Source organism: Oncorhynchus nerka, linkage group LG7 (assembly GCF_034236695.1).
Source record: "Oncorhynchus nerka isolate Pitt River linkage group LG7, Oner_Uvic_2.0, whole genome shotgun sequence".
NCBI classification, from domain to species: Eukaryota; Metazoa; Chordata; class Actinopteri; order Salmoniformes; family Salmonidae; genus Oncorhynchus; species Oncorhynchus nerka.
The window spans coordinates 44,511,316-44,536,635 of record NC_088402.1 but is presented as its reverse complement, the minus strand read 5'-3'; the positions used below and the strand labels follow the sequence as shown (position 1 = coordinate 44,536,635).

At 41.7% G+C, this 25,320-nt stretch overlaps 1 pseudogene; it reads left to right on the top strand.

Annotated features, from left to right (window-relative positions):
- Positions 1-1,719: 1,719 nt before the first annotated feature.
- On the top strand, positions 1,720-24,789 carry LOC115132584 (homocysteine-responsive endoplasmic reticulum-resident ubiquitin-like domain member 2 protein; annotated as a pseudogene).
- The last annotated feature ends 531 nt before the right edge of the window (positions 24,790-25,320 follow it).

Sequence of the window (25,320 nt, the reverse complement as noted above, 5' to 3'; positions counted from 1 at the left end):
CTTATTAGCATTTCACATTTGTGAGAGCAAATTGAGGCAAATATATTGATAAAACTGACCTTGTCCGAAAGAGAATTACAGTTATCAAAACATTCAGGCCAAAGTAAGGCTACACCACACATCAGTTTGAATTGTTTGGAAAATTCACGGACATTTCCTAGCGACAATAGTCCTTGCAGTGCTTCTGCCGTAAACTCTTAGAGCCCCAAAAACCTCTCAGTTGCAGATATGATGTCTAGCTTCTTGGACTTCTTAGGCACTTGTGCTTTACAATTGTGGCTATAAATGACACAAAATCCACTTTCTTCACAATGAGTGTACCCAGATAACTCAATTGACTTAAAAAACTAGCAACTGGTTGCAATGCATCCACCACCACATTTTCAACAAGGCTGCCTCTTGCCCCTCTGACTCTCTTCAACATCTCCACATACAGTACCAGACAGAAGTTTGGACACACCTACTAATTTCAGGGGTTCTCTTTATTTTTTTACTATTTTCTACATTGTGGAATAATAGTGAAGATATCAACTATGAAAAAACAAGTATCTTTTATATTTGAAATTCTTCAAAGTAGCCAGCCATTGTCTCCCAACCAACACCCTGCAAGAGTTCTTAACACGTAGCCCCTAACCTTAATAACTCATTGTAAATGTAAACTTCTGGAAGTCCCAAGGATCCCGGTTAGCACGGACCATTCGATTATTAGAGTTCCGGATGTAAGGAGGAACAGCTGTTTCGGACACGATGTCTGCTTTCTTTTAGCTTTCGGCTGGCTAACAGGCTAACAACAACAACTGTTCGGATATACAGATTATATTGAAGGGCTTGTAATTTAATTTTACAGGTGAGGCAAGGCAAAGTACAGTAATTACAGGTGAGGCAAGGCAAAGTACAGTAATTGAGCTTTACGGTGATCAAGGCTAAGTACAGCCGCTGGAAGCTAAGGTGGTTACAGACATTTTATCGGCCTGACATTGCGAAAGACTGACCATCATCATTGCCAGAACGTTGAGTTGAGGATAACCAAAGATAACGTTTGTTAGCTAGCTAACAACAGTTAACTCTGATAGCTTACTTCTGCTGGTAGTATAGGCTGGTACCGAGATAGCGAACAAACATCAAATATCCGTGCTAAATGAAATGGCAAGCTAACGTAAATTAGCTTGATTGTTTAATAAGTACTATCTAGGCTTGTCGATTAAGGCAGCCCCCCGCACCTCTCATATTCATATGCGGAAGACACATTTCAGTTAAAGGCATTCAGTTGTACAACCGACTAGGTGTCCCCCTTTCCCTTCCTCCCAATGTCATAACTCAGAAGGGTCGCTTTTAAAAAATAAAAGTTACATATGGTAGATTATTATTAGCTGTAGCCAGCTAACGTTAGTTAACTAAGAAATAACTATCAGAGATGTGATCCTCATTCCGCCTGACTCTTTATTTTCTGACAAACCGTAGCTAGGTATGTAGCCTGTGCAACTCAAATCTACTTGCATAACACAGTGTTAATTTCCCATAACAATGTGTCTTTAATATTTTTTTTCAGGTTTCAATGCGGTGGCCAAGTATCAGCTAATGTTATATCTTGCAGCTGGATAGCATTTAGTCGTCGTCCGCATTGGAAGAGACCATTCTGTTGTTCCAGCCCAACATCTCTGGGCTATATGCAAGGCACCATAAGACTCCAGGAGGACACTATAACAGATGGTGTAAAACATGGACCAGGGTGTTGCCGACAGTCCTGTTATCCTTGTCATTAAGGCACCCGACCAGAAGTATGATGACCAGACAATCAACTGCTTCCTGAACTGGACAGTGGATAAACTAAAAACCCATATCTCACATGTATATCCCAGTAAACCGGTGAGTAGGTTATGGCTTACATACAGTGAGATTGGTCTCAGTTTTCATTTCCCTTGAGGTCTGTTCAGATCAGTAATGTATATAAAAAAATAATTGGTTCAGATGGGGTTTGAACATTCAGTTAGAAATATATTGCATGGTAGATGAAATAAAATAGAACAATAGAGCCATGTCCACTCTGATGTGGGATGTCTTGATTCTGAAAATCACTTCCCTGTTTATTTAAATGTTTAATTAATGGAGGTTACAGCCACCTGGGACAATTTGTCGCTCTCCCTGAAACATTATATAGGCAGACTATCAGTGTCACAAATGTCAAACTGCTACTGACTTCCCATTGGGCAAAAACTGGTTGAATCAACATGGTTTCCACGTAATTTCAACCCTCCCAAAAAATCTGTGATGACTTTGAATTAATGTGGAAAATGAATTGGATTTGCAAAAAATCATCAACGTAGTCTATTTTTTTCCCCCACCCAAGTTTGAACCTGAATCCAATGACATGGTGAAATGTTTCGTAGATTTCACATTGAATTCACTTTAGTTGATAACTCAACCAAATGTAAATCAAAACTAGATGTTGAACTGACATCTGTGCCCAGTGGATTAGGCCTACTCCTTCCTGGGCTGCATTTGTATGCACAGTTACAGCAGCCATCAGTGGGGATTAGCTGTAGTACAAAGGTGCAAGTGACTGGATGCATTGTGATCTGATGCAGGAGTTCGCTATAAGTAGGATACATAGCCAAGTAGTCCAGGACGAATTTGAATTGAATCCGTTGTTGACGTGAATATTTTTCAAAGAGTGTGCTTAATCCTATTAGTTGGAGAGAGAAACAGAACCTGGCTCGGGTTTGCTTTGATGTGAATGAGCCAATTAGTAGTATAGGTTTATAAACCGTGCCGTGTGTTTTATTTACCTCGTTTATTTGTCTGGAAAAAAAGGACTGCAGAATACTGACAGTCTTATCTAGCTTAATTTAGTCTTTGCTGAATTCACCGTCACATTTTCTGCACTAACATCCTATGTACCCCTGCAATTGCTTTTTGCTACACAGTGATGATTTCCTAACCTGGATAAACATCCGTTTTATATCTAGGCCAACACTTTTGAATTCATGTCACATCATATTACTAAAATTGAGAGCCTAATGTATGTGATGTAAACCTATTACCAATGGAGATTCATTTTTAAAACCCACCACCACGACCAAAACAATGTCAAACACAGTTGAATAACCTTGAATAACTAACTATGGGGATAAAAGAGAGGTGGGAGGAGGAGGATAAAGCAATAATGAAAGGTTGTGCTGGGCCTGTATTTGAAAAGATTCTTGCCTTGAAAGGGTGTAGATTTGACGTCTGGCTGGAAGGAGGGCAGTGAGATTCCTTTGTTCTCTGATTTCGTTATGGTTCCTGCTCAGTAAACACTGAGCACTTAAAATCACTCTCGTCTGGTAATCTCAGCCTGTTGTGTGTTCTCCAACTTCTCTGGTTAGTGTCATCTATCACTGTTTACCATAATAGTTTTAACCAGGTGACAGCCTTCTTTGTTAAAGCGGCAATGTGTAACTTTTTGGGTGACCTGACCAAATTCACATAGAAATGTGAGTTATAAATCTGTCATTCTCATTGAAAGCCAGTGTAAGAAGCGGTAGATCTGTTCTATGTATGCTATTTCTTTGCTTCCCGGCGTTGTCATTACCCTACTAACTTAATCCTTGGTTTCCTAACACCTGTCGCAGGGATTTTTCTGCCATTGTAATCCCTGGGCATACGGCCCAAGTGTTTTTTTTTCAGGCTACCTAAGCCCCCTTTTGATCCAGAAAAAAACCTGTGTCTAACTGATGAACTAAACTGAGATTTAAGAGTGCATGTGGCCAAATCGTTTTTTCAAAACGTTCATAGATGACCAGCAGGGTCAGATAATAAATAAACTGTTCTATGCTCTGAGCTGTCTGATTTTCATTGTAGAGCTCCAAAGACCCGAGGCTGGTGTATTCTGGGAAGCTGCTCTTGGATCACTTAACACTGAAAGATGTGCTCAGAAAGGTCTGTCTGCTGCATTTATTTTCTTATATTTCATCTTCACCTGATATTCTGTTCAGAGATTACGGCAGTGTATGCATTCATCTTAGATTTACATTCTTAAAGTCAAGCTGATTACTTTGACAATTGTATTTTAATGGAATAGTGTAGCTGTCCTTGCTAATGGCAATGGATGACTCTTACAGCAGGATGAGTACCACCCCTCCTGGGTCCCCCAAGGTCCTCAGGAGCCACAGTAACAAGGCCCCTGGAGTCCCCTCTACGAGCTCCATGGTGACTTACCGGTATGCATGCAACATCCATTGATTGCCACACATTTCATCATCCCAGCACACCTTGGGCTAGCCTGAGTACCAGTCTGTTTGTGCTATCATGCCAACTCATTGTCATGCCAAAAATGGCTTGACAATGAGCTATGGAGATGGCAAGAGCACAAACAGACATGGCTTATCTAGGCCTACTTTCTATTGTAATCCACACTGCTTCTGAGATGATTATACATACATACATACATACAGTGGGGAGAACAAGTATTTGATACACTGCCGATTTTGCAGGTTTTCCTACTTAAAACGCATGTAGAGGTCTGTAATTTTTATCATAGGTACACTTCAACTGTGAGAGACGGAATCTAAAACAAAAATCCAGAAAATCACATTGTATGATTTTTAAGTAATTCATTTGCATTTTATTGCATGACATAAGTATTTGATCACCTACCAACCAGTAAGAATTCCGGCTCTCACCGACCTGTTAGTTTTTCTTTAAGAAGCCCTCCTGTTCTCCACTCATTACCTGTATTAACTGCACCTGTTTGAACTTGTTACCTGTATAAAAGACACCTGTCCACACACTCAATCAAACAGACCCCAACCTCTCTACAATGGCCAAGACCAGAGAGCTGTGTAAGGACATCAGGGGTAGAATTCTAGACCTGCACAAGGCTGGGATGGGCTACAGGACAAGGAGGCAAGCAGCTTGGTGAGAAGGCAACAACTGTTGGCGCAATTATTAGAAAATGGAAGAAGTTCAAGATGACGGTCAATCACCCTCGGTCTGGGGCTCCATGCAAGATCTCACCTCCTGGGGCATCAATGATCATGAGGAAGGTGAGGGATCAGCCCAGAACTACATGGCAGGACCTGGTCAATGACCTGAAAAGAACTGGGACCACAGTCTCAAAGAAAACCATTAGTAACACACTACGCCGTCATGGATTAAAATCCTGCAGCGCACGCAAGGTCCCCCTGCTCAAGCCAGCGCATGTCTAGGCCTGTCTGAAGTTTGCCAATGACCATCTGGATGATCCAGAGGAGGAATGGGAGAAGGAGCTGGAAACATCATTCTTTGGGGATGCTTTTCTGCAAAGGGGACAGGATGACTGCACCGTATTGAGGAGAGGATGGATGGGGCCATGTATCGCAAGATCTTAGCCAACAACCTCCTTCCCCCAGTAAGAGCATTGAAGATGGGTAGTGGCTGGGTCTTCCAGCATGACAACGAGTGGCTCTGTAAGAAGCATCTCAAGGTCCTGGAGTGGCCTAGCCAGTCTCCAGTCCTGAACCCAATAGAAAATCTTTGAAGGGAGCTGAAAGTCCGTATTGCCCAGCGACAGCCCCGAAACCTGAAGGATCTGGAGAAGGTCTGTATGGAGGAGTGGGCCAAAATTCCTGCTGCAGTGTGTGCAAACCTGGTCAAGAACTACAGGAAACGTATGATCTCTGTAATTGTAAACAAAGGTTTCTGTACCAAATATTAAGTTCTTCTTTTCTGATGTATCAAATATTTATGTCATGCAATAAAATGCAAATTAATTACTTAAAAAATCATACAATGTGATTTTCTGGATTTTTGTTTTAGATTCCGTCTCACACAGTTGAAGTGTACCTATGATAAAAATTACAGACCTCAACATGCTTTGTAAGTAGGAAAACCTGCAAAATCGGCAGTGTATCAAATACTTGTTCTCCCCACTGTACGTACGTACATACATACATACATACATACATACAGTTGAAGTTGGAAGTTTACATACACTTAGGTTGGAGTCATTAAAACTAGTTTTTCAACCACTCCACAAATTTCTTGTTAACAAACTATAGTTTTGGCAAGTCGGTTAGGACTTCTACTTTGGATCCTTACAAATCAGCTGGGCTAGACAATCTGGACCCTCTCTTCATAAAATTATCCGCCGCCATTGTTGCAACCCCTATTACTAGTCTGTCCAACCTCTCTTTCATATCGTCTGAGATTCTTAAAGATTTGAAAGTGGCCGCGGTCATCCATGTCTTCAAAGGGGGAGACACTCTAGACCCAAACTGTTATTTACCTATATCCATCCTGCCCTGCCTTTCTAAAATCTTTGAAAGCCAAGTTAACAAACAGATCACTGACCATTTTGAAAACCACCGTACCTTTTCCACTATGCAATCTGTTTTCCGAGCTGGTCATGGGTGCACCTCAGCCACGCTCAAGGTCCTAAATGATATCATAACCACCATCGATAAAAGACAGTACTGTGCAGCCGTCTTCAATGACCCGGCCAAGGCTTTTGACTCTGTCAATCACCGCATTCTTATCGGCAGACTCAACAACCTTGGCTTCTCTAATGACTGCCTCGCTTGGTTCACCAACTACTTCTCAAACAAAGTTCAGTGTGTCAAATCGGAGGGCCTGTTGTCCGGACCTCTGGCTGTCTCTATGGGGATGCCACAGGGTTCAATTCTCGGGCTGACTCTTTTCTCTGTATAAATCAATGATGCGGGTGATTCTTTGATCCACCTCTACGCAGATGACAGCATTCTGTATACATCTGGCCCTCCTCTGGACACTGTGTTAACAAATCTCCAAACGAGCTTCAATGCCATACAACACTCCTTATGTGGCCTCCAACTGCTCTTAAATGCTAGTAAAACAAAATGTATGTTCTTCAACGGATTGTTGCCCGCTCCCGCCCACCCGACTAGAGTCACTACTCTGGATGGTTCTGACTTAGAATATGTCCTACAAATACCTAGGTGTCTGGTTAGACTGTAAACTCTCCTTCCAGACTCACATTAAGCATCTCCAATCCAAAATTAAATCTAGAATCGGCTTCCTATTTCGCAACAAAGCATCCTTCACTCATGCTGCCAAACACCCTCGTAAAACTGACTATCCTACCGATTCTTGACTTCGGCGATGTCATTTACAAAATAGCCTTCAACACTCTACTCAGCAAATTGAAGAACGTGACAATAAATGACCAAGTTGTAGAGAGGAAGCCAACAGTCTATCACAGTGCCATCCGTTTTGTCACCAAAGCCCCATATACTACCCACCTTGGCGACCTGTATGCTTTCGTTGGCTGGTCCTTGCAACATATTCGTTGCCAAACCCACTGGCTCCATCCAGGTCATCTATAAGTCTTTGCTAGGTAAAGCCCCTCTTTATCTCAGCTCACTGGTCACCTTAGCAATACCCACCCGTAACACGCGCTCCAGCGGGTATATTTCACTGGTCATCCCCAAAGCCAACACATACTTTGGCTGCCTTTCCTTCCAGTTCTCTGCTGCCAATGACTGGAACGAATTGCAAAAATTACTGAAGCTGGAGACTTATATCTCCCTCGCTAATTTTAAGAGTCAGCTGTCAGAGCAGCTTACCGATCACTTCAACTGTACACAGCCCATCTGTAAATAGCCCATCCAACCAACTACCTACCTCATCCCCATATTTGTTTTTGTTTTTCTGCTCTTTTGCACACCAGTATTTTCTACTTGCACATCCTCATCTTCACATATCACTTCAGTGTAAATAGCTAAATTGTAATTGTAATCACTATTGGCCTATTTATTGCCTTACCTCCTTACTTTGTTTTGCACACACTGTATACAGATTTTTCTATTGTGTTATTGACTGTATGTTTGTTTATCCCATGTGTAACTCTGTTGTTTTTGTCGCACTGCTTTGCTTTATCTTGGCCAGGTCGCAGTTGTAAATGAGAACTTGTTCTCAACTGGCCTACCTGGTTAAATAAAGGTGAAATAAAAAAGTAGAGTTCCAAACGTATTTGTCTGTTTTCTCAGATGGGTCAGAGCCCCAGTGTCCCCTCCCAGAGTCAATCAACCTCCTCTGAAGAGAGCTTTGACGGGCTGAGACATCGGACAGGCCCCGCCCCTAACCATGCACCACACCCTGCCTTTAAGGGTAAGTCCTTATACACCAACACGGTTAGTTCTGGACACGTTATGATTGGCCAAGAGGTGAACTACTGTTGAGAGCTCTCACTTCACAATAGATTTGTGTGTGTTTTTATGTGTTAATGTGCTTGTTGTCTTCTGATAATACCCAAACCCCTTACCCCGCAGCTGTGTACTTACCTTGCAGCTACATGTGGAACTAGTTCCCGCCACAGCAAGGCCCTCCCACCAACATGCCAGCCTACCCTGACATACAGTACAATCCCATGACACTGCTGTGGTGGCAGCAGGTGTACGCCCGGCAGTACTACATGCACTAGTAAGTCTGCTGTCTCCCAATAACTGTGTGACAATATGCTCAATTACCCATGCTGTGTCATGGAATCACTGAGATTCAATCACAATGATCTCACTTTCAGATCTTCTCTATATAAAACAAACCAGGTTCTCAGGTGGACGAATGATCTGACTCATGGAAAAAAAAGTCACGACCATGCTGATGGAACGAGGAAGTGTCGATACAATTTCATAATTGTCGACAGAAAATGTTTGTACGACATGGGTCTTTTTGTGTCGTGAAAATGAATAGTGCGATAAATGGCGGTGGAAACGCCTTCGTGCACAAATATTGTTTTTTATGTGGATTTTATAATATTCGCATGAAATCTGTCAACAATTAGATGGAAACCTAGCTACTAATCCAGTTTCTCTTTACATTAATTTCTCTCTCCTTTCTCTGTCTCTCTCCCTCTCTCTCTCTCTGTCTTTCTCCCTCGTCCTTCAGTCAGATGTTGGCTGCCTCGTCTCACCATCTCAGGCCTGACCTGCTCTCGGCCCAGCCTGGCCAATCAGATCCTCTGAACCCGCCTCCCCTGGAGGCGCGCCATGGCGACCCCAACATCCAGTTGAACGCCCAGGGAGCGGAAGGCGCTGCTGAACGACGAGGATCAGAACTGTGATTGGCTGGACTGGGTGTACACTGTGTCATGCGCCACCATCTTGCTCAGCATAGTCTACTTTTACTCATCCTTTAGCCGCTTCGTCATGGTGATTGGCGCCATGTTGCTGCTATACCTGTGAGTATTTCCCTGCACCCTATCAAATTAATGCTGTGTGTCCTTAGCGGTGACATACTAGACTTGCCCCAGAACTCGATGTATGTGCTGTCTTGCCAATATCGAAAGAGATAGCTATACAGCTCTGGGAGCATGATCTTTCCATGACCGACTGACCAAGTGAAAGCTAGGATCCCTTATGGATGTTACGGAGTGGCGCAGCGGTCTAAGGCACTGCATCTCAGTGCAAGAGGTGTCACTGCAGTCCCTGGTTCTAATCCAGGCTGCTTCACATCCGGCCGTGCATCACAATTGGCCCAGCGTCGTCCGGGTTTGGCCCAGGGTAGGCCGTCATTGTAAATAATAATTTGTTCTTAACTGACTTGCCTAGTTAAATTTTAAAATCCACTTCAATCAGTATAGAGGAAGGGGAGGAGACTGATATGTAAGCCTTGAGACAATTGAGCCATGGATTGTGTATGTGTGCCATTCTGAGGGTGAATGGGCAAGACAAAAAATGTAAGTGTCTTTAAACCGGGAACTGCAACACTGCTGAGTTTTTCACCCTCAACAGTTTCCAGAGTGTATCAAGAATGTTCCACTACCCAAAGAACATCCAGACAATTTTACACAACTGTGAGAAGCATTGGAGTCAACATGGGCCTGCATCCCTATGGAACATTTTCAACATCTTGTAGAGTCCATTCCCCAATGAATTGAGGCTGTTCTGGGGGCAAAAGGGGGTGCAACTCAATATTAGCGAAGGTGTTCCTAATGTTTGGTATACTAAGTGTATTTGTACAAATTGTGTAAATGGAAAGTGAGATTGTTCTGATTACTTTATTTTAACCCTATACATTTCTATCCAGGTCTTCTTGGCTCTTTGACCCAACAAATGTGTTATGAAATGGTCACCCATTATGTATCACAGGGTTTGTTATTGGCTGTTTCTCTGTGTTTTCGTTAGGCACCAAGCAGCGTGGTTCCCCCTTTAACCCGGAGAACGAACTTCGGAACCCTGGGGACGGGCCCCACCAGGACAAGATGGAGGCTGACCTTCATCATGACCTCCAAGAGACGGTAGGTCATCTGTGACCTCTGACCTTTTAACTCTAGTTTAAGTGCTTTTGAATGTCAGGACAGAACCCCTGGAATGATACAGTAATATAATTTGCAATAGCAGTGATGCATGATTTATGTAATGCTTGTCTGGTAACGTAATATGGTATTGCTATGGTGAATGATTACAATTGTAAGAGGGGGAAAAAATCGATCCATTTTTACAGTTTGTGTTGTTTGACCTACACAGGAGCAGGTGATGGATGACGGCTTAGGGGATGACGATGCGGACAGTGGAGAGGAAGGACCAGAGGATCCCAATGGTATTCCCCATGTTGGCTTCCTCTCTACAACTTGGTCATTTATTGTCACGTTCTTCATGTCTCTTATACCTGAGGGGCCCCCCAAAATGCTGCCAACTGAGGCAATGAGCCATGGAAGTCAGAATGGCACTAGTGACTGGACTGAATACACTATCTTTAGTATGCCCAGCGAGTTCACCCCTAGATCTACACAATCATTGTACAATCTACCGGATCACAGTGCACTACCGAAGAACTGAACTGTCACAGACAAAAAAGCGTTGAAGTGAACAACATAATGACACTTTTGGGGGAAAAGGACATCATTTGAAATGTTCAATGTCATGAGATCTAAATATTCTTCAGTATGATCTTCTCAGTCGTTGTAGTATAGGAAACTATGACTTGTAAGAAGATGGAGAACATTGATCGCTGTGTAATATTGTCTGTTTATTACAATGATAATGAGCCCTATTTCTGTGTGAAAGAATGATCAAGTATGTACTGTCTGTATAGTTGCAATAATTGTTAAATTGTATAATAAGTGTATTATTTTAATATAAACTTCAAGAAATCCGTTGGAAAGTACCCTAAATCATATTTGTTGTGATGTGTTTGGCGCGTAATCTGTTAAAATGGAACCTTGGCGTTCATTTGTTGGTAACGGTCGTGAGCATTGTTAGAGTTGTGTAAATTCGAATCTGGTATCAGGATAAATATTGTTGGATCCTGTATTTTACATTATAGCCATTACCATATATATGATTGAATATTATCTGCTGTTGGCTTGTGTGGATGTATGTATGTGTTATGCAACATAGCTGACTTGAAACATTGTTAAAAGTTTCAAGGCCATGGGCCTTTCTCATGATGGAAAAGTAGCATGAAGACAGGAACTGTTCAATGAGTTGGGAGGGGGGCACATTCAGAGCGGGGTGTTGCGAGAACAAGCGGTCTTTTGTTAGATAACAGGAGCCAGGTGCGAGATAACGGTATGGAGCATGAGAGCCTGGATGTTCTTCACAAGCAAGTTACATCTATCAAAGAAGCGCCAAGAGGCGGGGACCCGCCTGAGCGCCTGCAATAGGCTGAGCAAGTTTAAACCACGCCCAGTCTCTACTGTGATAGGCCAACAGACGGATTGGAACTATGTCTATCACAGTATAAAGAATACTGTTTTACATACGTCTTGTCAGTTCTCTGTTCTGCCCTGCGTGGTGTTACAGTGAGCCCGTATATACGAAAGTTGCATTTGCCATTTATTACTTAGCTAATAAAAAATACATAGTATAAAATCGGTGACTCATTGTTATATTTATCCTGATACCAGATTTGAATTTACGCAACCCTAACAATTTGGTGACCACCGACGTGATCTGGTAGAAGGACGGCGCTGGAAATTGTCCGGCCGATTGGCCAGGACTGTCTTCGGACGGTGTGTCTCACAAATCCTGACCGGTCAACTAAAAGAGGTAAGCAGACACCTGTTGTGAAAAACTAAAGTTCTGCACATTGGACTTATCCAAATTTAGTTTTGTGAGACACCTGTTTGATGTAAATTACTAAATTTAAACTATTATGATGAGATTGAGATTGGAAAATAGTTGAGAAGGTAATATCTCCGTTGGCAACTGCAATTTTATTATTGATCGACAATACTTAATGGTGCATTGTGTATGGGATGTACTAGTATGCCTGGCTGGTAGGTGGTAACAGAGAACACTTACTACATGTATGAATGGTGGGTAACGGGTGACCACCAAAGCTTGAATGGATAGTCTGGGACTACATGTATGATTCATTCTAGCTGATTATAAAAGTGTGACTGGATAGTCTGGGACTACATGTATGAGTGGTGGGTAACGGGTGACCACCAAAGCTTGAATGGATAGTCTGGGACTACATGTATGATTCATTCTAGTTGATTATAAAAGTGTGACTGGATGGTCTGGGACTACATGTATGAGTGGTGGGTAACGAGTGACCACCAAAGTGCGAATGGAAAGCCATATGATGTGAATGTGATGTACTAGGCAGGGCCAAGTGTGAATGACGGATATTTAAATTGATTAATTGGACTTGAGACCGATTTCGCCGTATGGATAGGGTCTCTCTAAGGTCCTAACAAAGCATAGGTGTGTGTGAAGTACATCGGGGAGTAAAGTCGTCACACTGACTACCAAGTTTGAATGAGACATTAAGTTGTACTAGAAACGTGATCCGGTTGACACGTTAGTCATATGGAGTGATTGTATTTTTTATTTTGTACATTTGGTATTGAAGTAAAGGTGATAATCCGGGGGACACTAGACTACTTAATACCCTAGGGGACCCACAGTGCATAATTGAGTTCTTACTTTAGACCTAATTAGGGGCCGATTTTAGCCGTATGGAAAGGGTACCACTTGGGTTTTAGTAAAGGCATAGGTTGTTGACAGTATTGTAGTGTACATAAAATGTCGTTGAATATAGAAAAGGTGTTGAAAATGCTGAAGTCCACTCTAGAATTGAATGAAGGCAGAGAGGGTAAGGAGTGGAAGAGACTGGGTGAGAAGCTGTACAGAGAAAGGACAGAAGGCGTGGCCATTGTGTCTCCCACTGGTCAGCTTGCTGGGGTGAATGAAGATTTGTGTGTGTATGGTGTAAGTTGAAGCTTACTGGCGTAAATGAAGATTTGTGAGACTCAAATCGTGTGCATGAAATACGCTTGATATTCAGTCGGGGACTAATATCGGTATGAATGAGGTCGGGGACCAAGCGAGTGTGGTACATTAGGTATTTCAGTTGGAGCTGGTACCGGTGAGAATGTTGAAAAAGTCGCAGGCTTGCTGATGAGAGTTATATCATAGAATATTGAGGGGGTGTGCATGACTGTTGGAAAAAGTGTTAAACTCTATTAACGTAAAATTCTGTGTGTAGATTTATATTATGAGGTTTGAACTATACTAATATTGTAGAATTACATAATCAACATCTGAACATACTTGCGTTAAACATTAATTGAGCCACTGAGTAATAGATAAGATATACACTAGGTACGGGGTGACGGGTGTGGTCGATGTAAGACGGGAGTGGTGTTCTAACCAAGTGCTGAGAAATAAGGTAGATTTATTTTGTTATTTTAATTCATTTACACAAGTACTTCCCGGTTATTGATTTTGGTTTGATTGTTCAGATAACACCACTGAAATTAAACAGGAGGTTAAGGTATACTAACATTAGAATCTGTTTTCATTATGGGGAACAATGAAAGGCCCGCAGAGGGGATTACAGGCTGAGGTTTTTATGTTAAAGGGACAGTGCACATTTATCACAGTTGTGTGTGTGTCTAATGGCTGGGTATTTAAGAAGTATTTTGGGGAGACAATTTGGAGAAACACGAATAAAACATGAAACATCGAGACAAATTATTTGAGTTTGAGGGGATTATCATAATTATTAGGTTTTGTTTTTGTAGTAAACGTTTGGGTTAAGGGGATTTCCACATTCCCAGAGACATGGTATTTAAAGAGGCACGCTCACATATGGAACCTTATGAGTTTTTTATTTTATGAGTTTTAATTACACAAGTGATTTTTATTTTATTTGAAGGATAAAGGGTTCTTTAATATGTCTAATATGGTATGGAACACGAATGTAGGGGGATGGTGTAACCCGCTTTCATGACTCTCCCGGGTGGTCTGATCAGCCACAAGGGGGTGCCATTTGAATAATGAATTTGTGGTCATGGGTAATACTGTTTAAAAAAAAAAAAAGTTTAAAAAATGTTTTTATTTATTTTTTAAGGTAACTTAATTATAGTGGAGTTTAATTAACCTATATAAGGACTTTAGAAATTGCCACCATAGACATGTTTTTCTAAAAAATAAAAAAAAATACATGAGTTTAGATAAAGCCAAACAGTGAGACATTTAGTTAAAATGTGGAAACATGAGAAAAAGAGCTACAGACAGATAGGGGAAAAGGCAGACAGAAGAGCCCTCCCCCGCACTGCAGAGACCTTGAAGGTTGGAGAGCAGAGAGGAGAAGTTTTAAGAAGGGGAGCCAGGACAGGCAAAGATAACAGAATGTGTAGATAACAGTTACTGAGTGGAGACAAAAGGGAGAATTGGACATGTGGAAAATGAAAGGGGCGCTCCTACATGATAATGTCAGAACAGAAGGATAATATACTAATCTTACCTAAATCATTGTTTAGAGTAGGTAAGGTTGTTACCTGGGCAGAGCCAGGTATCAAAAGGGGGATGGGTAAATTGTGGTATAGGATAGGATGGGGTCTATTGGATAAGAAACTAATAATTAAAAAAAAAAATGTAGCTAACAAATGGGCATAGAAGTTAAAGATATAATCAGAAAAAAAATATGAGAAACTGTTTGTTAACCAAGCCTGTATGTCCAGGATTTTATGATTTACAGGTGAACTACAGGTGAAGTCACTCAATCCAGTCCCAGAGGCTTGTTGGGGGGACCATACCAAGGACTCCTGGTGACAGCTAGCTGAAAGAGCTACCCGGATTCATATCGCACGGCGGGAGGGTAAGACACTCTAACCCTATCAAACAATAAACAGTGTTCGAGAGGAGAACTGGAATTAACAGAATTCCGGGGGCCATCTCTCGAATGAAGTAACCCTCCCTGTCTTTTCACCCCTGTTTTTGTTCATAGAAGTGAAGATGTGTCTGGCTCTTGCTAAGTGATGTGTTCTCGTGGAGAGGGTGGGGCTTCACATGGAAGCTGTTTGTCTGAGCTGTCTTATCGTGGGTGACATATTCCTGATACAGCACGTCCTACTTGAGTATGCGGAGAGTGGTAATTTGACCCATGGTTTAGACGATGAGGATTTTGTTCCAAAATAAGCATAAGAGATCCCTAGATCTGGGTAGACAGGAAGTTAGAGTAGAGGTTGGGAAGGATCTCTCAATGGAGTTTTATGTAGACCAAAATGGAGTCTCTAACTACATGGCAGTCTAGGACACTGAGCCATTATGTCATATATCGGTGCAGGTTCCCATATTGATCGTGGACACAGGTCATAGCTCATTTGGAGAGAGAGGGCTATATGAATCCACTCACCCAGTATGGAAGGACAAAGTATACATTGATAACATTGGGGTTCCACAGATGTGGACTGGATTAATTTTATTTATTATAATCAACAGCGCTTTAACAATTATACCAGAGATGCTATTAAAGGTTTTGCAGAACAGACTGAAGCAACCAGCCTGATGGCTTGGCAGAATAGAATTGCAGTAGATATGTTATTGGCTGAAAAGCGAGAAGTATGTGTGATTATCGGGACCATGTTTGTGCTTACATCCCAAATAACACAGCTCCGGAGGAATCAGTGCCCGAAGCCTCAGCTGGTTTGACCACCCTGGCGCACGGTTTGGCAGAAAACTCTGGGGTGGATACTTCTCTGACTAATTGTTTTGATAAGTATGTTCGGAAAATGGGAAAAAATATTATGATCACTGTATTATGGGCTACATTCACCTGTGTGACTGTTTAGTTTTATGGGGCTGTTGTCTAATTCCCTGTGTATGAGGCCTTATTTCCAGGACTCTGGAGAAATCGATGGAAATAGATGGTGAGGTACCAGCGGATTCCAGGTTCTGACCCGTGGAGTGCTGAATGTATGTCTACAGAACAAGTGGACGAAAATTATAAATTAAATTATATTAAATTGGGAGGGTGTCCGTATGGGGATTACATGATAACCAACTTGGGACAGTTCTAGGATTGGAGAAGAGGGTATCCTTAGAGCAGAGGGGATCCCACAAAGGTGGATAGGTTTTCCATGATATGGGGGAAACCTGGGAGCACTGTTGAACTCTGTAAAGGTGATGAAATCCTACTAACCATCAAAACTATTAAGCTCTCTGATGCAGGCACTTACACCCTCGGACTACAAAGGACCGGGACAGACACGATGGGTGTGTTTTCTATTAAGGTGCTGCCAAAACCAGAGGTCCCAGACAAACCAGGGCCAGACACACTCCTCCACCACCCCTGGACCGAACCTGCCACCACTGTGTTAAATCCCATTCAGGTAATTAATGTTAGAGACTATTCAGCTATTGATCAATTAGGCACTGAGACTGGTTTTGATGGTAGTGACAATTTGTGGCTGTCTTATATGAGGTACACAGCTAAAACCCTGAGAAGAAAGGACTGCATTATTTGTAGTCATGCTAGACCTGTTCTGCCTACACACCCATTTGCTATAGGAGAAGGAGAGGGGTGGTTGTGTATTCTGAGAGGTTTTTACCAGGTTCAGCCCAATTCAACTTTCTGTTCCTCTTTGAGCCTTGTGGTACAGGTAATGGCATTGATTATGGGAGATTGCCTGAAGCTGATTGCAGTAGTAACATAACCATTAATTCCACTTGGCGAGTTACAGGCCTAAACCAAACTAGTGGTCTGGCTGATGTGTGGTGGATCTGTGGACCCAAAAGAGTGCTGAGACCCATTCTTAGAGGAGACTGGCAAGGTACGTGTGCTCTGACCAGTTTGATAATTCCACTGACCATTGTTGATGTTACTGCTGAGCAGCTGTTGGGTTCTGTATCCAGGGGACCTGAAAACATTCCATCCCATGGGAGACATAGACGTAGTGCTCCATGGACAGAGGATGTAGTTGACATACACACTAACCTGTTGGGAGTGCCAGTGGGGGTTCCTCATGAGTTTCATGCCTTGGGTAGGAATGATGGACTCTGGCACTTACTACCTATTATAGGTCCAGCCATAGTGGATGCTAGACAGACTGCATGGATGAGTTATATCTACTATAATCAACAGTGTTTTGTGAATTACCCCCGTGATGCACTCACTGGTCTGTCTGAACAGCTTGAGGCCACATCTAGTGGCTACATCTAGTGTTGCCAGACAGAATAGACTTGCTTTGGATATGCTTCTTGCCAGTCAGGGGGGCGTCTGCAAGATGTTCGGTGAACAATGTTGCACGTTTATTCCTAATAACACCAGTCCAGATGGTAGTATATCTAAGGCCCTTAGTGGGCTTGATGCACTATCTGCTGAGATGAGGACCATGGCGGGGGTGGAGGAGTCTGGACTGTTCTCTTGGTTGGGAGCCTGGTTTGGTAAGTACACTGGTATGGTGGTTACTGGATTTCTGACCCTAATTCGTGTATTTTTGTTATTGATGTGTTGTGCTGCTTGCATCATATCGTGTTTTAAGAAGTCTGTTACAGATGTGGTGAAGGCTTCAGGCATGATGCCTTTGCTTGATGCTCCAATTGGAGATGCTGATACTGAATCAAGCTTTCAGGGGAGGATGGGACTGACTGAGGATGACCCATGGTATGCTGTGGGTGAGGTAGTAGAATCAATTTTACACCACTACAGTTCCTTGTTATACATTTTTTATGATAGGTTTTCTTTCCAGTATGTTTGTTCTCCCTGTTGTGAAGGTTTGGAGTCCCTGTGTGGCATGAAGCCCAACTGGTACAGGATAGGAGTAGCTGAGAGGACCAGATGGTTTATAATAATGCTTTGCTCTGCTTTACTCTGTTTTCCATGACCAAAGTTTTATCCTACATCTTACATGTCAATAAACAATAAAGTCTTATCCTGTTTTTGTCAACAGGGGGAGACATAAGCATATATCACTTGATTTTTATTTTTTCTTGGTTGATTTTTATTTTCTGTTTTTCTGTAAAAAATAAATAAAAATAAAAATAATAATAATGTTTTATTAATAATAAACTTTTTGTTATTTTCATGTAATGCTATTAACACATTACTATGTTGGGACCGCTGAAATAAGGGTAATGGGTGACACCCTGGCGGGTGTCAACAGGGGGATTGTTGGATCCTGTATTTTACATTATAGCCATTACCATATATATGATTGAATATTATCTGCTGTTGGCTTGTGTGGATGTATGTATGTGTTATGCAACATAGCTGACTTGAAACATTGTTAAAAGTTTCAAGGCCATGGGCCTTTCTCATGATGGAAAAGTAGCATGAAGACAGGAACTGTTCAATGAGTTGGGAGGGGAGAACACATTCAGAGCGGGGTGTTGCGAGAACAAGCGGTCTTTTGTTAGATAACAGGAGCCAGGTGCGAGATAACGGTATGGAGCATGAGAGCCTGGATGTTCTTCACAAGCAAGTTACATCTATCAAAGAAGCGCCAAGAGGCGGGGACCCGCCTGAGCGCCTGCAATAGGCTGAGCAAGTTTAAACCACGCCCAGTCTCTACTGTGATAGGCCAACAGACGGGTTGGAACTATGTCTATCACAGTATAAAGAATACTGTTTTACATACGTCTTGTCAGTTCTCTGTTCTGCCCTGCGTGGTATTACAGTGAGCCCGTATATACGAAAGTTGCATTTGCCATTTATTACTTAGCTAATAAAAAATACATAGTATAAAATCGGTGACTCATTGTTATATTTATCCTGATACCAGATTTGAATTTACGCAACCCTAACAATATAACAATGAGTCACCGATTGTATACTATTTATTTTTTATTAGCTCAGCAATAAATGGCAAATGCAACTTTCGTATATACGGGCTCGCTATAATACCACGCAGGGCAGAACAGGGAACTGACAGGATGTACGTAAACAGTTGTTCTTATACTGTGATAGACATTGTTCCAACCCGTCTGTTGACCTATCACAGTAGAGGCTGAGCGTGGTTTAGACTTGCTCAGCCTATCGCAGGCGCTCAGGCGGGTCCCCACCTCTTGGCGCTTCTTGGAGTCCTCCCTCCATCGATGTATAGATTCTTACTGTCCTGGTATCACAGCCTAGTTATAACAGTTGCTCAGTTCCTGCTATTGTGTTGTTCAGTATTTTTCCATCTCAGTTAAACCTCGTGATGACCACCCCTCCCTATGCCTGCTTAATCACAACTTTGTAAGATACAGCAAGTCACACCATGTGCTCAATATTGTTACATACAAACACAAGGACAAAGCATCTGCTGGGCTGTTATCTACAGTTTTGCAACATGCAGGTCACACCATGTTACTCAGTTCTTGTCACACACACACAAACAGGCAAGTAGATGTAGCAAGCAGTTGTTTAATCTCATGATGATGCTCAAGTGCACAAATCCAGATACTTCACACAGCCAACATCAGATAATATTTAATCATATATATATGGTAATGGCTATAATGTAAAACACAGAATCCCACAGCATCAGAACAGATAGAACAGACAACTCTTTTTTTTTATTAAGAAAATATTTTATTCAGTATAAAAAAACATGAATATTTTGTATTTCTTTTTTATATGAATCAATATAACGCTACTGCACCACCGTCCTGATACTGGGTTTACATGGTTACAAAATAAATTGCGGCGCGTCCTCTGAGGTTGAGTGGCACAAAAAATGCTTGCCAGTTACCAAACTAACGTTAGCGCATTAAGTTTGACAAGGAAGTTTGACAAAGAAAATAACCGGTTGAAAATACTGAAACGAGTTGCCTAGCTGGTATCTGTGGCAATTGTGTAATCTTTTTATGTATTATCGGACTCGAAGTCTGAACCTGATGACTCAGTTCAGTCGATCAGGCCCAATTTAGTTCTGAAAGGGACGATGAGTAATTGTTACAATCTACGGAAGTCATCCGGAATGTTGGAAAGGGTAAAGGCATTGCATTTGGCAGTCATGTCATCAAACGACAGGCACGGAAATGTGTTTCTCTCAAATGAGTTTTGCAAACCAAAGAAGATGGGAGTTAACGTGTCTGTTTTCATCCGAGATAAACTGCGAGATTTTTATAAACATTGGAATCAGTCATTCTTGGTAAGTGTCAATATTCACCTCAAATATTAATTAACGAACCTATTAGCTAATTAAGAAATATTGCACGGGGAGGTGTGGTTACTGGCCAATATACCACTGCTAAGGGCTGTTCTCCGCAAGACGCAACGCGGAGTGCCTGAACACGGCCCTTAACCGTGGTATATTATCCATATACCACAAACCCCTAGTAACCAACGTAATTAGAGCAGTAAAAAGAAATGTTTTGTCATACCCGTGGTATACGGTCTGATATACCATATACCACAAACACTCGAGGTGCCTTATTGCTATTATAAACTGTTCACCAACGTAATTAGAGCAGTAAAAATAAATGTTTTGTCATACGCATTGTATACGGTCTGAAATACCACGTCTGTCAGCCGATCAGCATTCAGGGCTCGAACTACCCAGTTTATAGTTATTAGTAGCCAATGACTGTCAGTGAGTATTCATTAATTTGATGATAAACCTGTGTGCCCCTTTTTGACAGCTGTCTTGGCTGGACTTCTACATTGGTAAGTTCACTATGCAGGTACTGTATGTAGGCTATAACCTAGCTACTGTGCCTCACAGCAGTCAATGGCCAGATGCAGACATGTGAAGGTAATTAGTCTATTGCAGTGATTCCCCCGCTCCCCCAAAAGAAACTCAGTCCAGCGTTAAACTTACTCTTGAAAGTTGTAATAGTAGAATGCATAAGGTGCAATTTCAAAATTGGGTAGTGCATCATCAGTTAATCTTGTAATGTTAGTCATACCTTAGAGAGCTATTTATAGAAATGTCCAGATCAACTAGCCCAAGTCAGCTAACGTCTTTTTAGCCCAGAGGTATTGCTGTAAACATTTTGTTGGTTTTATTTGTCAGGATCTGTATTAGTCCTATTTCAAATTCCTCATCAAAGCACCATCCTATTTGTATGGAGTACCCTCTTGTGATCAAATGCTCTGAAGAGGTTCAATCTCTTCCCAGATGCACTGTAGGAGTTGGAACTATCTGGTATTACTTTGCTAGCAATAATTGATCATTTTGTAAATATGGAAGTGCAGATATTTATTTATTTCACCAAACAAAGATGTAAGAGAAACAATGGCTATCATTTAATTTGGATTATTTTTCCCGTCGGGTCTCGTTTTTTCAGAGTTCCCAGTTGTCTTAATCTCAGTGGAGGGAAGGAGACCGCAGCAGAGGGTCCGCCTCTCATGGTCCCTGCTCTCTCCTTCCTTTCCTGTGGTGAGATTGACCAGAGAGGGGGTACGTCGTCTTGCACCTGATGGCGAAACTCAAGTCGCACAGCATCTGCATCTACATTTGCATCTGCCTCATTCACAAAAAAAAAAAATCCCTATGACCAGAGAAAGTGAAATATTCCTCTATATTAAAATAGACACAACGAGCTGCAAATAATAATGAAATCGCAGGGCTATCAATACACTTGGCTACTTATTCATTGCGGTGGCAGTGCAATTGGAAGAAGGGAGAAGCGCGTTTTATGTTTTGCAATAGTGTTGATGTAGAACAGTGTTGACTGAATAAAAACTTAAACATGAACTCACTCATAAAAAGTGCAGCTCTTTGCTGTATGCTTTGACAGTTTCTCTCTGGTCATGGTTTTAAAGGTTATGAAATCTCAAGTCTAGTATCAAACTTTGCTTCCACGACTAGGGTCGTGGTGATTTGAGCTATCTGATTGGCCAGCGCAGTAGGCACGCTCGAAAGAGTTTGTGTTTTCAGACAAATGAAATGGTCCAAAAGGGAAACACTTTGCTTACCCGGTGCGCAGGGCTTCTGAATCAAGTGCACCTACCGTCAACAGCGCAAAAAATATATTTGTTTGGTGATCAACTATGAATGCCTTAAAGATCGACCAGTCGATGACCACTGGTTTGTTGTAAGCCATGACAAGTAGTGGTATGATGGCACAAACAGACTGGTACCCAGGCTAGTTTATCCCTATGGTACTCCATAAAACCATGGTCTTTGGTATCCATGCTGTTTTGGTGCCCCTAGCCACTCTAGGAGAGAATCTGATGGGGGGGGGGGGGTTCTTTCCAGTGGCAGTTGTCTTCTGGAGGTCTCATCACCGTCCTGTGTCTCTTCAACCATGGAGAGGTAAGAGAGAGTTTTGCACTTTGGAGCTGTGTACTCCCGAGTGACGGAGGGGTCTAAGGCACTGCATCGCAGTGCTAGATCGATCACTACAGACCCTGGCTCGATTCTAGGCTGTATCACAACTGGCCGTGATTGGGAGTCCCATAGGGCGGCTCAAAATTTACCCAGCATCGTTCGGGTTTGGCCGGGGTAGGCCGTCAATGTAAATAAGAATTTGTTCTTGACTGACTTGCCTAGTTAAATAAAGGTAAAATAAAATACAAAAATGCATGTTTTGTTGAGATTCAAGTAAATTGATTGTTGTTTACAGTGTATGGAAACTATCTTAGACCCTCATGGGGGTTGGCTGGTGGTGAATGCTATCTCAACTAGGGATGCACGATATATCGGTGAACATATCGGAATTAGCCGATATTAGCTAAAAATTCCAACATCGGTATACGGCCCGATGTCTGGTTTAACGCCGATGTTAAAAACCTGATGTCAAAGCTACCGTGCATGCCTATATAACTTAATGAGTCGAGCAGTCATTTGAAAGAGTAAGAACATTTCAGTGAGGCAATTAAGGCGAAATCCATTAAAGCCAAGATAATGGAATTCATTGACCTTGACAATCAACCGTTCTCTGTCGTAGATGATGTTGACTTTTGCAGACTGGTCGAGCACTGGTGCACACTACCAAGTGCGCTATTTTTCAGATGTTGCCCTAACAGAGTTACACAGTAATAGCGTCACTGCTATTAGCTTCACGACATACATACTATGGAACGTCGCTTGGGTCTTTGCGTGTCAAAAGATACAGTAGCACTGTCAAAGCTGTACAAAAAAGTCTGCAAACACCTGCCACGAACGATGTGTTTACAATACCGCGTTGGTAATAAATTTGTTCGACCACAACTTCTGGGGTAGCTAGCTTTAGCTTGGTACCTAGCTAGCACCTATACAACTAGCCTGAAAACAATTACCAGTAGAACCTGCAGTCATTTTCATTATTCTTAGCAATGATTTAGGAATCCTTGTGAGAAAGTATTAGCTAGGTTGCCACTTGTTGTTTGCCTAGTGAAATTTAACTTCAGTTCATGAAAATAAATAGCTAGCCAGCTACTTAACCTTGTTGCCCAAAGCTAACGTTATAAGCAGCCAGCTAGCTTCATCTGGCAAGTGATGCTCGACCGGACCGGGTTATGTGTTGTGAAGCTAGCCACAGTAAGGCTTAGGCACAATAGTGGAATTTGCGGGTTGCCTTCAAAATAAAAGAATGTTATTGACAGTGATGCAAATTAATACAAATAGTAGAATTATGCCATACTTTCCACTATTGTGGATAATACTTATTGTGGCTATCTTCACATAGATGGGTTGGGTCCGACCACCATTAATCAAATAATAACTGTTTTATAAATTAAGATTATTTTAGATGATGACACTTGGCTATGTAGTCAGCTAACTAACTATAGCTACTGAAACAGATGTCTATTTACTATGTTTTTGGGGAAGAACATTGTTTGCATCCATGAGCTAGCTAGCTTTTTTTTAATGACCACTACTATAGGTGCGCAAGACAACTTTACCAGCATCATAGCATACATATCGATGAATCGTTGTGACATATGAAATACGAGTGATAAGTGTAATCAATGTGTAATAACTACGTACAAAAATTATGAACGTGTTAAATTATTTACGTGAAGTGCAGTCATATCCAGGTCCTGATTGGTCAACAAGCTTATTTGACACTCAAATAGTGTTATTTTACTTGTATCTTTTTTGACGCACAAAGATGCAAACGTTCCATAAAAATCCTGGTAAGAATGAAACAACTGAACAGCAAAGTAAGTGAAAAAAATAGGTTTTGATTATGTTTTACTGGTAACGGGGACATACTGTACATAAATGCCAACAATTAACTTGTTGGTCAGTGTGGTGTGTGTGTGTGTGTGTGTAGCCTTTATTTAACTAGGCAAGTCCGTTAAGAACAAATTCTTATTTACAATGACGGCCCGGACAATGCTGGGCCAATTGTGCGCCGCCCTATGGGACTCCCAATCACGGCTGGATGTGATACAGCCTGGATTCGAACCAAGGACTGTAGTTACACCTCTTGCACTGAGATGCAGTGCCTTAGACCGCTGCGTCCGTGTGTGTGTTAACTATTTAACTGTAATCCTTAAAATCCCACAAAAATGTTAAATATCGGTTATTGGTATAATTTTTTTTGTCAAGGAAAATATTGGATATCGGTATCGGCCAAAAATATCATATCAGTGCATAATCTCAACTCATGCTATGTATTCCAGAGCACTCGGGTCATGTGGACTCCACCACTGAGGGAGAGGTTCTCCTATCCCTTCTTTGTCCTGCAGATGCTGCTGTGAACACGCATTCTCAGGTATTTTCAGTTCACATGCCAATGATCTTAACTATTTATAACCATGTTGGGCTTCACCACTCTTTTCAAAACCCTATTGATTTTTTATAGATAAATATTCAGTTAGATATATGTACACTTAGATAAATGAATACATGTCACTGATGATTAATGCAAATAATATTGTAGTCTTTGCACCATTTATTAGGCGTTCCAACCCTGGAGGAAGATCCCTAGTAATTCTTGGTGCTTTGCAATGTGTTGTTCCTTCTTCCTTGGCCATTTGCCCAGTTTGTTTTGCTAACTCAGGTAAATAAATCCACACACTGAGGTCAAAACGCATACCTGGGATGTACCAGTCATTTTTCAAGATTCTGTTTATGTACTGAAGATCCTGTTTATGTACTGAATATCCTGTTTATGTACTGAAGATGTCTGTTTGCTTGTTATTTGACGGGCTATCTCCACTGCCAAGATGACGTCACTACTTGTTGTGCACCTGGTATTATTACTGAATTGATATTTAGACAGACTTGTC